At 43.6% G+C, this 15,718-nt stretch overlaps 1 protein-coding gene and 1 pseudogene across 14 annotated transcripts in view; one reads left to right on the top strand and one right to left on the bottom strand.

The window, feature by feature from the left end:
* Positions 1-1,629: 1,629 nt before the first annotated feature.
* On the bottom strand, positions 1,630-1,927 carry LOC113926745 (annotated as a pseudogene).
* A 10,616-nt stretch (positions 1,928-12,543) lies between these two features.
* TUT4 (terminal uridylyl transferase 4) overlaps positions 12,544-15,718 on the top strand; it is a 127,140-nt gene continuing 123,965 nt past the window's right edge. For 13 of the 14 annotated variants that reach the window (XM_027577007.2, XM_027577015.2, XM_027577090.2 and 10 more), the window contains exon 1: positions 12,545-12,732. The gene's annotated coding sequence lies outside the window, so the exon portion shown is untranslated. Of the gene's footprint in view, positions 12,733-15,718 lie in introns of all 14 variants that reach the window. The other variant, XM_027577096.2, reaches the window with a different exon arrangement.

Raw genomic sequence — 15,718 nt, 5'->3', positions numbered from 1 at the left:
ATTCCAGGGTTGGGATAGAGTCCCACATCAGGCTCCCTGCTCAGCGGGGAGTCTGCTTCCCCCTTTCCCTCTTCCTGCCACTCCCCCTGCTTGTGCACGCTCTCTCTCTCTCTCTCTCAGATAAATAAATACCTTTAAAAACAAAGAAGACAAAAGGACAGATCTTGTTGTTAAGAATATCCAAAAGGGACTGACTGGAAGGGGCTGCCCCCTACTGAGGGGCCAGAGGCGGCGACAGTCTAGATGTTTACCATCACAGAGCTTTGACTGCCCAACCGAAGGAACAGGGCATTCAATAGGATACTGCAGTCAGATGACAGATGGCCAGTCTTGCTCCTTGGCTCCTAGTATTAATCCATTAACATTGAGGGCAGCTGGAAGAGGTCCCCTCTGGGCTCAGCTTTCAAATCACAGTCTCCTGCACAGCTATTATGCTCTTCTATAATTCAGGCCCACCCCTGGCATGGGAGGCAGGTAGTGACCTGGCATAATGACCAAGTCAAACATGTGGAATGGCAAGGTAACTAGTAACTCAGAGTAGGAAAATGACTGCCCACCAAACTGCTGTTCCAGCATAATATATCCAGATATGAATCTTGCAGTTTAAGAGATTTGTCCATAGTTGCAGAGGCCCTTGCCACTTCTCAAGGGATCATAAATCCTCAGCCTGCCTGGATAACCAAGTTGTCCATTTACCAAGCCTATGCCATCGGGTGGGGTGCAAGATAAAGGGTTTTATTTAGCAAAAGGTTAGCCCTTGTCTCCAAGTCCATGCACTGTAAATGCTGGACCTTTGGAAAACTGGTAGCTTTGACCTTTCCTTCTTGTTGGAGCCAAGATCACAGAGCTTCCCCTACCAGATTCAGTTGTAATTCTTTTTCTTGGTTTTCCCAAATTGTAACTGTTAATATCCAGATCTCATACCTGACTTTCATTTGTCTTGGAGAAGTCCCATTCAGAGGCTCAGAGATCAGAGGAGCAGTCCCACTGAGGACCAGTGATTAAGGCCTGACTATCAACTATGTCCAAACTGTCAGTTATTCAGAAAGCCCTTGGTATCAGGCAGCCAGAAAGGCTGAAGAACCAAAGGATTCCTGGGCACCCAGCTGCTGACCTGTGCACTGGGGACAGTAACGGAGGGGAGTGGGGGTGTCTGTATGGGGGTGGTGGGTCTTGAGTACTTCCTGGTGTAGAGATCAACCTGTATGGTACAGTGCACAGGATGCATGGCTCCTCCTGCCCAACGTTTCAAAGCTGATTCCAGGTAATATAAAAGGATCCTAATTCCTAAATTATCCACTTCAGGATGGATCGGGGTGCCTGGGTGGCTCAGTCAGTTAAACATCTGCCTTTGGCTCAGGTCGTGATCCCAGGGTCCTGGGATGGAGCCCCGCATTGGGCTCCCTGCTCGGTGGGGAGTCTGCTTCTCCTTCTCTCTCTGCCCCTCTCCCCCTGCTTGTGCTCCCTCTCCCACTCTCTCTCTCTCTCTCAAATAAATAAAATCTAAAAAAAAAAAAGGCTAGGATCTTCAGTGGAAATTGGGACTTTTGTCTGATTTTTCTTTCCCCCTACTTAGATACCTAACTTCTCCAAACCACAAATTATTGTCCTGGTCACCCTCTGACCCTCTCATGTTGCAGCTGCTGGAATTCTGGGAGTGCATTGTGGCTGCTGATTAGGCCCATTCCCAGATGCTCGAGGAAGGGAGCAAAGTGGGAGGCGCCCGCTCCCCTGTGCTCCCCTGGCCGAATGCCGAAATCCTTCACACTACCAGTTTCTGTGAACTGCAGGTAGAAGTAGCCACACTCCCCCGCGTCCCTCAAAGCAGAAGCCCAAACAAGAATCCTCTGTTAGGTCTACGTATCTCTCCTGAGCAGCTGGCCTCTAGCTTATTAGTATCCAAGTTAGCCAGCGAGGCTTCCTCCATTTTCATTGGTAAACCACTGTGGTGAGGGCGCTCGTATTATTCACAGCAGCACCGGCAGCAACGCGTTGGGCTCCTGGGGCGCGCCCGGGCCTTGAGGCCTGTCAGGGCCGTGTCCTCGTACGGCGGGGGGACGGGGTGGGGGGGTCCGCCGGGCAGCCAGCGGCGTCTGCCAGGGAGCTCCAAGTCTTTCAGTTTCTTCTGGCGTCTCCCTGGGTCTGGGGCTTTGAGCTCGGGCTGGCCCAGGACTCATGCCAAATGGTCTCCGCGCCTCAGCCAGCAAACCCCTAAAACTTTTATTTTTTAAAAATAATATTTTTTAATTTTTATTTTATTAAAAATAGAACTTAACCTTGAAAACACAAGTGGTCATGAAGAAATGCTTATGATTTAAGTGCAAAGGGGCCAAAATAATTAAGACTACAGCTATTTAGTCCAACATTGTAAGCGACTATACTCAGCTCACAGTATACGGTAGGCACCTGTAAAAGGACATCCCAATGCATACTGCCCTCTTGCAGTGGCTAGCTCTTGAACCTCTCATCCTTTGTGCTCTTGCCCTTTACTTCCTCATTTTATTTATTTTTAATTAATTTATTAAAAATGTTTTTTTAAAGTAGGCTTCACACCCAACGGGGAGCTGGAACTCACGACCCCAAGATAAAGAGTTGAGTGCGCCACAAATTGAGCCAGCCAGCCAGCCAGGCACCCAACTTCCTCATTTTAGACGTGTATTTCTTGGGGCACCTAAGTGGCTCAATCCGTTGGACACCTGCGCATGTGGCGCTCAGAGGGCAGTCTGCTTTCTCTCTCTCCCTCTGCCCCTCCCCCTGCTCATGCGCACAGGCTCTCTCTCTCTCTCTCTCTCACTCACTCTCTCTTAAAAAAAAAAATCTAGAAGTGTATTTCTGACTTGGTTTTCGTTTAGATTCTGCCCTACTTCTCCCAAAATATACCCAGAGACTACTTTTGGTAATGCCTCTCCATATCTGACCTAGCCCCTGGTACTCTCCTTTTTTTTTTTTTTTAAGATTTTATTTGTTTATTTGAGAGAGAGAGAAAGAGAGCGCACCTGTGCACACGAGCACAAGCACAAGCAGGGGGGAGGGGCAGAGGAAGAGGGAGAAGCAGGCTCCCGGCTGGACAGGGAGCAAGATGTGGGGCCTCAGTCCAAGGACCCTGGGATCATGACCTGAGCAGAAGGCAGGTGCTTAACCCACTGAGCCACCCAAGCGCCCCACCTGGTACTCTCCTTATAAGCATGAGCCAGCTGCCTTATCTTGAAGAGTTGTTAAAAAAAGAAAGGAAAGGAAAGGAAACAAAGGAAAGAGGGAAGGGAAGGGAAGGGAAGGGAGGGGAAGGGCAGGGCAGGGCACAGGAAATTCAGTATACCAAAAGGCTAATAATACTGTGGTGGGATTATTGGTAGTTTATGCCACTTTTCTTTAGGCTTGAAATTTTACAATATGGTTATGATAGATCTAGAACAAAAATATTCGAAGTTTGCATTAAAGTGCTTTCACAGGTAACTTTTGAATTCTCCTCCATTTCATGATTTTCAAAGATAGTTATAAAATTGATATCCCTTTAGCCAAGAAGATATGGGGTCTGAGATCCTAGCTAGGTCAGAGAAACATCTTTCTCCAAAGCAGATTCTGGATAGCCAAAATAGAGATATAAGCATATACTTCTCTTACCTCAAAACTTGAGATACCCCCCAGTGCCTGCAGGATCAAGTCCAACCTCTTTATTATGGCTCCCAAGACCCCTCACAATCTACTGCCATTCTACCCCTCCAATTTTATCTCCCAGTAATCTGCTAACCTTTTTCTTTCTTCCTTACCGTATGTTATATCAGACTACTTCCATTCCTTAAACACATATTAACTTCTTCCACATTTTATTTTTGTATACCATTCATACAATAACGAGCACCAAACTTAAGTGCACAGCTCAATGATGGTTCATATATGTATACACATGATTAAGATCTAGAACATTTCTAGCACTCTAGAAGGCTCCCCTATGGCCCCCTTAGTCCATATATACACTATTCTGACTTCCATCAACAAAGATTAGTTTTGCCTGTTCTTTAATTAAAAAAAAAAAAAAGGAGAGGCCCCTGGGTGGTTCAGTTGGTTGACTGCCTCCCATTCAGCTCATGATTCCGGTGTCCTGGGATTGAGCCCCGCATTGGGCTCCTGCTCAGCGGGGAGTCTGCTTCTCCCTCTCCCGCTCCCCCTGCTTGTGCTCTCTGTCAAATAAATAAATAAAATCTTTAAAAAAAGGAAATATGCCATGTGTATTCCTCTTTCTTTTCTTTTCTTTTCTTTTGAGTAAGCTCTATGCCCAATGTGGGTCTTGAACTCATGATCCCTAGATCAAGAGTTCCATGCTCCACTAACTGAGCCAGCCAGGTATCCCTACCATATGTATTCTTTAAAACACATAGTACATTTTTATGTTTCCTCTATTTGAGAATAAGAATGCTAAATATCGGGTGCCTGGGTGGCTCGGTTGGTTGAGCGACTGCCTTCGGCTCAGGTCATGATCCTGGAGTCCCGGGATCGAGTCCCAAGTCGGACTTCCTGCTAAGTGGGGAGTCTGCTTCTCCCTCTGACCCTCCCGCCTCTCATACTCTCTCTATCTCATTCTCGCTCTCAAATGAATAAATAAATAAAATATTAAAAAAAAAAGAATGCTAAAGATCTGTCATGTGCTAGTGTTCTCCCATTCTGCATCCATGGCAGATATTACTAAGTCACCATTCTTTCTTATTGTATCTAGATTGAGGTTTAGGCTCTTTTCCTAAACTGTGTACCAGTAGCCACTACTGATTGTTGAGAGTTGGCACTTGTGAAACTTCCCTGGACAAGAATGGCCTCTTTCACATGAAAGCCTTCATTTCCACCATGCACAACACATTTGGTAAGTCATTTAAGTCTTGCTGACTTAAATGTCCCTTTTTTCCATTCCTACTGCTCCTGCTTATTTCAAGCTTTCATAATTTCTCACTTGATTTTCTACAATAACTCCTCACTGTTTTCCCTGCCTTCAGTTTTGGCTCCTCTGTTCTTTTCTACACACTGCTGATTAATCTTTTTTAAATATCCAAATACGATATACTACATCAGTCTCCTGGTTAAAACCTTTAAGGCGCTACCTTTCAGGCTGGAGTGGTTAGCGTGGTATTGCAGGCCCCGCCCACCTCTCCAGTATCATCTCCTGTAACCTGCCCTCAAGGATGTCAGCTGTGTGCAGCTTTGTGAATATGCTCTGCCTTCTTTCTCCTCTAATCTTCAATGCTGGTCTTCTCTACATGGCTAAGTCTCCTTCACTCTTCAAGGATGTTTCAAGGATATTTATTATACAAACTTTTATTGGTCATTCTTTCCCCTACAAATAATTATCCCTTAATTGTGTCCTCATACTACTTTATACATATATTTATTATTACAATTATCATGTGTGTTATTATCTGTTCACATTTCCAAGTGTTCCTGGAGGGACGAGAGCTTTGCAGCTCCAGAACTCATTACAGTGCATGACATATTTCTTTACAAGTTAAAAAAATTGTTGTAAAATAAATGTAATGTAAAATTTACCACCTTTATCATTTTCAAGTGTACAGTTCAGTAGTAGTAAGTACATGCATATGGTCCTGCAGTTATCACCATCATCTATCTCCAGAACTCTGTTCAGCTTGTAAGATTGAAATTCCATACTTACTAACTTCATTCTCCCCTCCCCCCAGCCTCTGGCAACCACCATTCTACTTTCTGTCTTTGATTTTGACTACTCTAGGTACCTTGTAGAAGTGGGATCACACAGTATTTGTTTTTTTGTCACTGGCTTATTTCATTTGGCACAATGTCTTCAAGGTTTATCCATTGTTGTAGCCTGTGTCAGAATTTCCTTCCTTTTTTAAGGCCAAATAATATTCCACTGTATGCATATACCACATTCACTGCTTATCCATTCATCTGCCAATGGACAATTGGATTGCTTTCACTATTTAGTTATTGGGAATAATGCTGCTATGACTATGGGTGTACAAATCTCTCTTTGAGACCCTGCTTTCAATTCTTTTGAGTATTTGCCCAGAAATGGAATTGCTGGATCATATGGTAATTCTTTTTTTATTTTATTTTTTTAAAAGATTTTATTTATTTGTCAGAGAAAGAGAGAGCGCACAATCAGAGAGAGTGGCAGCAGGGGAGAAGCAGGCTCCCCACTGAGCAGGGAGCCCAATGCAGGGCTTGATCCCAGGACCGTGGGATCATGACCTGAGCTGAAGGCAGACGCTTAACCGACTGAGCCACCCACGTGCCCCGGTCTATATTTTCTTTTATTGCCTGTGCCTTTGGTGTCATATCCAAAAAATTATTTCCAAATCCAGTGTTTTTGCCCTATGTTTTCATCTAAGAGTTTTGTTGTTTTACGTCTTACACTTAGGTCACGGATTCATTTTTTTTAAGAGTTTTTTTGTCTTTTTTTTTAAAGATTTTATTTACTTATTTGACAGAGATAGAGACAGTGAGAGAGGGAACACAAGCAGGGGGAGTGGGAGAGGGAGAAACAGGCTCCCCACTGAGCAGGGAGCCGGATGCAGGATTCAATTCCAGGACCCTGGGATCATGACCTGAGCTGAAGGCAGATGCTTAACTGACTGAGCTACCCAGGCACCCTGATCACAGATTCATTTTTAGTTAATTTTTATATGATGTTAAAGGTCCATTTTCATCTTTTGTATGTGGATATCCAGTTTTTCCAGCACCATTTGTTGAAACACTGCCTCTTCCCCATTGAATGGTCTTAGCACCTTTGTCAAATATCATTTGACCGTATAGGTGAGGGCTTATTTCTGGACAGAGTGCATGGCATTTCATAGGATACAAAGATGAATCAGATTATCCTAACACACTAGAATTGGTCATAGGGAGATTGTTAGAATGGAGTTGGATCTCATTTTTGTTTGAGAAAAAAGGGAGAGATGATTTTTAAAGGGAGGTAAAACAGCTGAGTTAAAAAGAGTTCATGTCAGAATTATAGACCTTAGGGCACCTGGGTGGCTCAGTTGGTTGAGCAACTGCCTTCGGCTCGGGTCATGATCCTGGAGTCCCGGGATCGAGTCCCAAGTCGGACTCCCTGCTCAGCAGGGAGTCTGCTTCTCCCTCTGACCCTCTTCCCTCTCATGCTCTCTCTCATGCTCGCTCTCTCAAATAAATAAATGAAATCTTTTAAAAAAATAATAAAAAAATAAAAACAAGGATGTGAACTAGAACTAGATGAACTAGGGCACGAAAGGGGCTTAAGGCCTATAATTCTTTTTTTTTAAGATTTTATTTATTTATTTGAGAGAGAGAGAGTAGCAGAGGGAGAGAGAGAAGCAAACTCCCTGCAGAGCAGGGAGCTTGATGCAGGACTTGATCCCAGGACCCTGAGATCATGACCTGAGCTGAAAGCAGAGGCTTAACTGACTGAGCCACCCAGGCACCCCATATCCTTGTTTTTATATATGAAGAAAAAGAGGCCTGATGTTACTCTAGAGATCAGAATTATAAAAAAAATAAAAAGTCATTATAGAAGATTTCAACTCAGCGAAGGAAGAACTTCTAACATCTAGAATACATAGATTTGAGAAAGAATGCGCTGTCTATAACTATAAATATTCAAACAGAGGTTGGATGATCACCTGTAAGTTTTGCTGTAGAAGGCAGTCCTGATCATTTCTTTGCCTTGCTTGTAAATATTCCATGATTGCCCATTAACTTCAGGATAGGGCCTGCTTTTTAAAATGGCATACATAGGGATGCCTGGGTGGCTCAGTCAGTTAAGCGTCTGCCTCCGGCTCAGGTCATGATCTCGGGGTCCTGGGGCTGAGTCCCTCATTGGGCTCTTTGCTCAGCAGGGAGCCCGCTTCTCCCTCTCCCTCTGCTGCTCCCCCTGCTTGTGCTAGCACTCTCTTGGTTGCTTTGCTTGCATGCTCTCTGACAAATAAATAAATAAAATAAAATAAAAAAATAAAATGGCATACGTAGCCTTTAAGATGTGGTCCTAGGTTACCTATATAGCATCATTTCCTGCCATGTATCTATGTTCTTGATATATCCAACTGTATTGTGAAGTCTGTCCTTCCTAATTCTCAGACCTTACTCAAATTAAAAAACAAAAGAACAACAAAAAAACCCTCAAAAAACCCTCCAAAAAACAACCATCTTAAAAAAAGACTGTTTCTAACGTTTCAAGAAAGTAAGCCAGAGGGTGTGGCTGTAGCTTAAAATTCCACACATAGAATTCTCAGAACAAACTAAATGGAATCAATGCGTAGCAAGTATACACATGTGCTAGTGAGTGTAAGGGCACATGAAATCCAAATTGGGGCAGATGGGAACAAACTTCGATTTTAAGAAGAAAGGGAATTAAGTTTTGGTGAATGTTACCATATAATAGACATTTATTATTATTTTTTTAAAGTAAGCTGTATGCCCAACATGGTGTTCGAACTCACAATCTCAAGATCAAGAGTTGCATGTTCTGGGTGCCTGGGTGGCTCAGTTGGTTAAGCGACTGCCTTCGGCTCAGGTCATGATCCTGGAGTCCCTGGATGGAGTCCCGCATCGGTCTCCCTGCTCAGCAGGGAGTCGGCTTCTCCCTCTGACCCTCGCCCCTCTCATGTGCTCTCTCTCTCTCTCATTCTCTCTCTCTCTCTCATAGATAAATAAAATCTTAAAAAAAAAAAAGAGTTGCATGTTCTACCAACTGAGCCAGGCAGGCACCCCTATAATAGACATTTAAACATATTTTAGCTTATTTAATTTTAAGAATGCAAAAAGACAAAAAGAAATAGATCCTTTACACTATTTTTTTTAAAGATTTTATTTATTTATTTTGACAGAGAGAGACAGCAAGAGAGGGAACACAAGCAGGTGGAGTGGGAGAGGGAGAAGCTGGCTTCCCGCAGAGCAGGGAGCCCGATGTGGGGCTGGATCCTAGGACCCTGGGATCATGACCTGAGCAAAGGCAGACTCTTAACGACTGAGCCACCCAGGCGCCCCTCTTTTCACTATTTTTGAGGTGAAAACCTACTACGTTAGGATGTTTGGTATTACATGCTATAAATAAGAATCACAAAAGTTCTCAACTTTGAACATATCTCCTGCTTTATAGACAACTTAGCATGTCAGTAAGTAATTTCTAGGCACTTTCTGTGTGTCAGGATGGTGCTGGGTACTGGGAATACAACATGAAGAAGGCATAGGACCACATCACCGAGAGTGATATGGTTGTTTTGGATGGAGCTCATCATCAGACAAGGTCTATAAAAGGTTACCAACCACTGAAGTCTCTCTCCTTGAAGAAATCAAGTATCTAGGAAAAAGGGGGGAGCTCAGAGAAAACTTTTAGCAGATCAGATCATATCTCTTTCTTGCTTAAATAAGTTCAGTGACTCCCCATTAACTACAAGAGAAAGCCTGTTTTTGTTTGTTTTTATGGCATATATAGCCTTCTATGATTTGTTCCCTTTATGATCTACCTGCAGATCGACATGGTTTGAGCAGACTTATCTCTGAGGTACCTTTCTTGTGATTTGGTTTACTCACCAGACACCTTTTCATCCAATATGATTTTTGGACTAAGTTTTTCTATCACCTAGGAGAATAGAATATGAATATTGATCCACTGGGCAATTATATTTCTCATTAGGAGGAGAATAGAATATGAATATTGATCCACTGGGCAATTATATTTCTCGTTATTTGTGATGAAATAAGACTTTAGCAGCAAGTAATTTTCACCTGAGCTGAGATGAAACTGTGCTCCCAGAAGTTCTGGACTGGAGGGCTAAATTTAGAGACTTAACCTTGCAACTATCAGATATAAATCCTCAGTGCATTTTCTCAGAGCAGTCATTTACTGTCTTATTTCTCAGTAAGCTGTTTGGGATTCAGGGGATTCAATGGAAAGAACACAGGGCTAGTATTCTAGTCCTGCCTGTGACTTACTGTATGATCCTGGTGACTAATTCAACCTCTTATGTCCTAAGTTTCCTCATTCTTCAAGTAGAAATAATATTTGTTCTACATGTACTTTGTGATGATACACAAGATTATAGTTTAATTTTAATTCAACGAGTATGTAAGTATTATAAGGAATACAAATATGAGTATTTGTACTCAAGCTTATATTCTATTGGGGTCAGACTTATAAAAGTAACATGTAGGGATCCAGAGAAAGGATGGATTACATTCAGTGGAGGGGATGTGATCAGGAATATTTAAAAAAGGAGATAGAAGTTGAGCTGGGTCTTGAGGAATAGGAAAGGTGTCAAGAGTCACCTGGAAGGGATAAGAAGAGAGAAGCACTGGGATTCTCAGTCTGGCCCCAGCTTTCCTTTATTTAAGATTTACTTATTTGGGGGAGAGAGAGAGAGAGACAGAGCACAAGCAGAGGGAGAAGCAGACTCATTATCTTCTGCACACTTCCGACTAAATGACGTTTTCTGAATCTGGCATGTGTCTGGCACATAGCAGGCCAGCCTCCAAGGTCCAGCTTCTACCTCCATTAAAGCCTCACCCAAGTGGAATTTATCATGCTTTCCTCTGTATGAACCCAGGCCTTTGTTCATATGACCTCTTGCTTTTATTGTAGCTTAATAGAACCACCTTCCTTGCTTAATGGTGAACTTTTTGGAGACAGGAATCTGGTACTGAACTCAATGCTTTGCTCTTAATTAAGTAATCAGGAAATTTTATTCAATTGAACTTGTTCCAAGGACACTGGTATCACTCACTAAAGTGAAGGACGTGTTGGTATCATCTTATGTCTCTATATGCTTTAACGTTTGTGTCCTGCTGTTTTCCATCATTCCTGTGTAGATTTTTTTGCCTTTAAAAACTTAGAGATGAGGAAACTCAGAGGCACATTTGTCCAGTCATCCAGCTAAGCTCTGAAGCCGGTCAGGGCTCTTTTGACTTGAAATCCACTACTCTCCGCACTGTATCTGGGCCCTGTGGCATCAGACAAGTAGGGGTAAAATGCACTTATTCTGAGAGCTCTCCTTCTCTCTTTGTAAATGGGAGCAATAGTACTGACCACATGGGATTGTTATGAGGGTTAAATGCAGTGAAATATGTGAGGTCCCAGCTCAAGGCCTTAGCACTTAGTGGGGAATACTTGGTGCCTTCTCACAACCTTCAAATTCAAATGGACAAACAGATAAATACTCAGTTCTGAGGTATAGTGGGAAGTAGATGGGACTACACAGACACGAATATCCTTCTCTTTGTAATCTCTCATAGGTTCTATCCTTTGAGACATAGACGAAATTTCATTAGACAGTATTTTGTAAATACTTAAGATTTAGCGTTCTCCTTCACCATCACATCCATCCTTGTTCTACGCTTTTCCTGCCTAGTGTGTGTCAAATGCAAGGATTGCAGTTGTGTGATTTGTCCAATTTGAAGTCAGAGGTTGGTTGAATAATGTCCAAGGCTGGGCTCTTAAAACCAAACCAAACCAAAACCAAACCAAACCAAACCAAACCATAGGTCCTCTTGGATCGGATCGTGACTTTAACTATGCAGAGGAAACTATTAAAAGCAAAGGAAAAAGGGGCCCAGGGATGGTAGTTAATTGCAAACCCGAGTGAAATTATTTTTGAAATCTTCCCGGGGTGGGGGGATGTTAAGATTTTTCTGCTGAGTTCCTTAAGTCCTAAATAGGATGCGTTTTAAAAAAGAAAAGAATTCCAGCTTTGGTGGGCTTGTGGCAAAGGTGAATAGGCGGGTGTCGACCCTGGCTTCCTCCGTCCAGCTCCCCCTTGATGTTCAGAAGCCCTCGCTAGGCGCCGAGGGTCCGCGGAGGCTCGGGCTAGGCCGGGTCCGTGTGCCAGGCCACAAGGTGCACGTCCATCGCCGGGCTTCCTTCGTCGGGGCGAGGGGTAGCTTTTGGAACAAGGCATAGGGGCGGCTTTCTGGCCCTTCTTTTCGCTTGGGGGCCTCGGTGGGGCGGGAGGCCCAGGAGCTAGAGCTGAGCGGCGCGGCAGTGTCAGTAACCCCAGCCTGCTCAAGCACGCCGGCGTCCTCGTTCTCCCCAGTGGGGCCCCGTCGGGTAGCTGGAACTCGCGACCCCCGCTCGGGGCCCCGCCCCTCCTCGCGAGCCCGCGGTGACTTCGACCCTCCCCCAACGCTAGAGGGCCCGCCCCCTCCTCACGGGCTAACGAGTGTCCTCGCGTGCGCGCGCCCCTTTCCTCGGCCAGAGTGTGAGTGCGTCGCTCTCCCACCTCGGCCCCTCCCTATTGTTTCTCGCCGCCGCCACAAGCCTCCAAACGCAGCCCCTCCCCCCACTGATGTTTACCGCTCCCCCCTTCCTCCCCCCGGGTTTAACAGGCGCCCTGGGGCCCCCAGAACCAAGGGAGGGGACCCCTGAATTCTTTCCTCTGCGTCTCCTCTCCCGGGTCACCTCCGCGTCTCTCCCCCGCCCAACTCTCGGGGGTCAGGACTCCATTCAAGACTCCGTCCCGCCCTCCTCCCCTCCCCCCTTCCCTGGCTCCCCCTCGGCCCCCTCCCCTCAGCGGGTCCTCCTTTTTCTCTCCCTCTCCCTCCTCCTCCCCCACCCCATCCCTTCCCCCCCACAATGCAGTTCGCGGCGCGGCGGACATGGCGGTGGAGTCTTGAGCTCGTCGTGTCCCGGCCTCCAGCGGCGGCGGCAGTGACGGCGGCGGCGGCAGCGGGAGGCGGCGGGGGGAGCGGGAGCCACTGAGATGAGGAGGCGCCGCGCGCGCCTGTAGCTCGCGGGCCTCGCAGGTACGGAGGTTCCGGCCGCGACGCAGCGCCCGGCGCCGAGGGGGTGTGCTCCGGGAAGGCCAGGCGGCTCCCTGTTCGCCCTCCTCAGGTGCCGAGCCTCGCAGGTGTCGGGGGCCCGGCCCGAGCGTGTCTCAGCCGCCCCCTTGGGGCCTGACACTTATTTTTTTGCCGGAATGGGCTTTGGGTGTCCCATGGGAAGGCTGAGATAAGGGAGGTAGGGGCGGCGGCCTGGCGGCCTGAGGAGGACATTGGGGCGCTTTGGGGGCCGAACTTCACAGAGAGGCTGAGGTTCTCGGCTCCGGGCCGAAACCTGTAGACCCGGGAGGCGGATTTTGAGTTAACGGGATTGGTGTGAGCATTCTCTTGGGTCCGGTACGATTCCCTGTCACGTATGCCTTTTCTTTCATTCCCCCTCCCCCCAGATACAGATGTACACATGTAACATGCACATATACACACTCATGTAATACATAATAAATATTTTCTCCGGGCTCACCCTTTGTCGGGAAGAGAGAAGGCAGAGGTGTCTGGATTTCGTTTCTTGCTCGCCCGCCTTCTCTCTCCCTCGCCCCCCAGTCGAATGGTGATAATGAACGCTTTTGACGTGGGAAACTGTGAGATTTGTATTTGTAAACAGACAGCAGTAGCCGTGTGTGTTGCACGCCTCCGCGAGGTTTCAGGTCCTTTTGGTATCCGGATTGCGAAAGAATGAGATATTTAGACCTGAAAGAAGCACATCGTCGAGGTTTCTAGTCATACCTGAATGGGATGAATTACTGTTATTTTAACAACGTTGATCGAACATTTTCTTTTCATAAGTTTATGAGATCTTTACTCAGATGAATTTTGAACCTTGTGTAAGCTCTTGTTTCGGTATACCATGTTTCTTCATTTTGATATATTTTTGATATAAAAGTAGTTCCTTACACATGTGACATTCTACTTCATTTTGTGATCTTTTTAGTGTCTAGAAACGCAATTCAAATTGTGTATTGTTGGCGTGCATTTAGTAATTAGCTGTAGTGGATCAGATTACCTTTTGTTTCCAAAACGCCCCTCTCCCCCGCCAAGTCTTGTAGTAGCGAAATGTGTAACACTTGGTGAAACAGAACATATCCTGTTTCTAAAGTAAGGAGAACTATTAGCTAATAAAACTGGATAATCCCAACTGGATAGGACAATTTAAGAGAGTGCCATACCAGGGCGATGAATTGTGGATGGTTAAAAAGAAAAAGTTGACTTTTTGTTGTTGGTATCAGTCGGCATGTTCTGTATGTGAGTAAATTGTACGCTGAAATTTTCTTTAGGCTTAGCACCCTTGTAAAGTCTCCTTAAAAATTGCTGCACATTGCATCCTAGTACTTAATAGTCACAACTTGTAAAATTTTACTTTTCTTTTTTTCCCACAACTTGTAAAATTTTAAAAATATTGCTTCATTTAGAGTGCTGTGCTTTAAGGTAATTAATGAATTCACTAGTGTCTAGTGTGCTGTGATAACTTTATAAACAAATTTTAAAGAGTGCTTCTTAAAAACCATATACTTTGGGGAAGATAAGCATTTTATGCTTTGAAATTTTATGCATTTTATGCTTTAAAAATGTGATGGTTAATATGAACAAAAGAAGTTACTTTGAAAAAGAACTCTTAGGTAAATCTTCCTGCTATTTGCAATTTTTGACTAGTGTGGAAAATGAAAAATAAAGCTTCCTTGAAATAGTACAGAGGCGGAAGTGAAAGTTATTGACATTTAATGTTTTAAATGTAGCAAATGTCTAAGTACAAAGAGGAAATTAAGGTCTTTTCATTGTCTTAGGTCAAGTTGTTAGCAATGCAGATAAATTTACAAGATGTTATCATCATGCACATTAGTTCAATTTTGTAATTCCTAAATCACACAGAGATTTACATTTATTTTTAGTTCATTTAGCTAGAACAGTACAGTGTCTACATTATAATTTTAGGGCTTTTAACATAAAAATTTATAATTGCAATTATAAATATTTCTAATTAATCAAAAGCTGTTTAAGGAGATTTTTTTATTCTCAGAGCAGATTCAGTTTAGTAAGAGAACTTTTTTTGAACTCAGAGTTAACCTTGACATGCATAATAAGCATCAATTATGTTGTGTTCCTTTTTCTTTTTTAATGTTATGTTCTTTATAGAATGTCAAATCAGGATCTGTGGGTAGAGAAAGTTTTTGAATTTATTTTCTACAGAAAGTTTCTGTTTTCAGACAATAAATAAGACTTACCTATAAATGCTGATGCCAGTACATTTTGTTTATCCTTAAAAAAAATCAGACCATTTTGATATAACAATTCAGTGAGATGTATTATTTTCTAAAGTAAGCTACAAATGCTGGGATCCATAAAATAATGTTACAAAATTCAGTGAAAGTCATTAGTGCAATATGTCCTAAAAAAGAATAGTTCTTGAAAGACCTGAAACAAGGAGAAAACACTGTAGTCTAAAGCTGGATAGGTGATATGTAGATTTTTTTTCTTCTTAATCATAGAAGAATTAAGGTTGCTTAAACTGAAGTAAGTGAATTAGGATTGTTTACACTAAACTAAGTTTTAATTCTAGAATTCTAGATAATTGTGTAATTTGTCCAGCATAATGTCCCCAAGTATTTCTTACAAATCCAAAAAGAAAAGGTATATAAATGCGAAGATGAACAGTTTAGATTTTTTCCCCCTTAAGTGAGAGATTTAATTTGTATGATGTGTTATGGTTTCCAAATTGTTCTCATATCAAATTCATTGGGTGTCCATAATTATCCTGAGTTAAGGGGGAGAGAAAAGGAAACTGACATTTAAGTAACTGTTTTGTTCTAGGCATTGTGCTAGACATGTTTATGTATTTTTTTCACTTGTTCAGCGTAACAACCCTATGAAATCTTTTTTTGTAGTTGAGTTCAGTCTCTGCTGAAGATCATAGAGTTAGATTCAGAGCAGCTCAGTGTGTTCTTCCTATTATATATGC

The sequence above is a fragment of the Zalophus californianus genome, chromosome 4 (genome assembly GCF_009762305.2).
Source record: "Zalophus californianus isolate mZalCal1 chromosome 4, mZalCal1.pri.v2, whole genome shotgun sequence".
Lineage (NCBI taxonomy): Eukaryota > Metazoa > Chordata > Mammalia > Carnivora > Otariidae > Zalophus > Zalophus californianus.
The sequence above is the reverse complement of the archived record's forward strand: the minus strand, read 5'-3'. Positions and strand labels throughout refer to the sequence as shown.